Source organism: Solanum stenotomum, chromosome 11 (assembly GCF_019186545.1).
Source record: "Solanum stenotomum isolate F172 chromosome 11, ASM1918654v1, whole genome shotgun sequence".
Lineage (NCBI taxonomy): Eukaryota > Viridiplantae > Streptophyta > Magnoliopsida > Solanales > Solanaceae > Solanum > Solanum stenotomum.
Window position 1 is genome coordinate 28697654 of NC_064292.1, and position 1625 is coordinate 28699278.

Genomic DNA, 1625 nt, shown 5'->3' on the forward strand with positions numbered 1-1625 from the left:
AGCTGAAACGGGTACCACATAATACACTAACATCTAGAAGGGGTACCATGTCAGTATACTAACATCTAGAACGGGTACTACGTCAGTACAATGGGAATGAGTACCACATCGGTACACTAACTTGAAAATGGCTACCACACCGGTATACTAAGTTGGGATCGAGTACCACACTAGTACATTAACAATTTATATTAGTGGGTTCCATGAGAGAACTAGACTGACTTGTTGTGTTGCAATGATTTATGTTGTTATGCATATCACTTCTGGACTATGTTGTACGTGTGTTGTAATTGTGCATTATGTGCTTTCTGAGTTGTGGTTGTCTGTCCATATTTCGTATATGTCCTAACAGTACATTGTGATTGTGTATTGATATTGCACTTGCTCTTTCTTTGTTGAGTACAGGACACCTTCAGGCAGCTGCTTCGTGACCTCAACTGTGAGACTTCTGCTATTTGAATCCAAGGATGAACCACTTTCTCCGGGCAGCTACGAATTCCTCTTTTCCTTCTTAATCCATTGTTTGGACTCAGACGTTCTAGACTTATATTTTCCTTCTTTATTTTTGGGGTTGCATCCCCCGTCTTAGACTGCTAGATGTTTTGGTACTATGACTTTCAGGTTTTAGGGAGTTTATTCCGCATCTGTTATTGTGGAGTTTATGGAAACTCAACCTTTTAATTATTTTTAAACTGTTTTCCTAGTGTTTTATGTCATGACTTGATTTTTAAATGGTTTGATGGATAAGAGTTTAGGTTGGTAGTTGGTTCTCCCACCGAAGAATTAGTGTGGGTGCCACTCACGATGAGTCAGCGGCATGACAATGTTGCTTTTTTATTGAAATTCTCTTATCTCATGAAAGTTCAAGAAACAGTCGAATCTTTCAAGAGCAACACCAGAAGCATAATATTGAGCTATGGCTAACACATGCTTAGAGCTCACATGGTTACACTACATTTTACAATATTTATAAGTCCCACAAGCAACTCCTATACAAATTAAACTGTGACAATCAAACCACTTTGCATATTGCAGCAAACCTTGTTTCCCATGAACATACATAAACTTATTTAGATAGATTGTCATAGTTGAAGAAAAGTTGCAAGTTAGAATGAATTGTCAATCATATGTAGGTTACATGCTTTCAGTTGACAGATTTACTTGCAGAGGCATTGGGAAAGGATAAGTTTGTGACACTATTCAACAAGTTGGGACTTCATGATATTCATTCTTCAACTCGAGGGAGAGTGTTAAGAAATATCATGTTATCATATATTCACTTTCTTAATTAGTGTAAATTAGATCCCAAAGAAAATGGATCACTGATTTGGAGTCCTGGAACTAAGCATAGATTGATCTTATAATATTTGTTGGGTTTCTATAAATGTAAAAGAGAACTTCAACTAGGGTGTGTTTGGTTTTCCAATTTTCTCATGTTTGGTTGGGTTAAATGTTTTGGAAAATATTTTCCAAATCAACTCATTTTCCTCAAATTTAAGGAAAATGACTTCCCTTCAAAACTTAAGGAAAACATTTTCCAAAACTCTCTTTCAACTTCCAATTTTAAAAAAAATTATTGAAAAAATCAATTTATTTTGTCCCTACCCTCAAACCATCCCCCAACC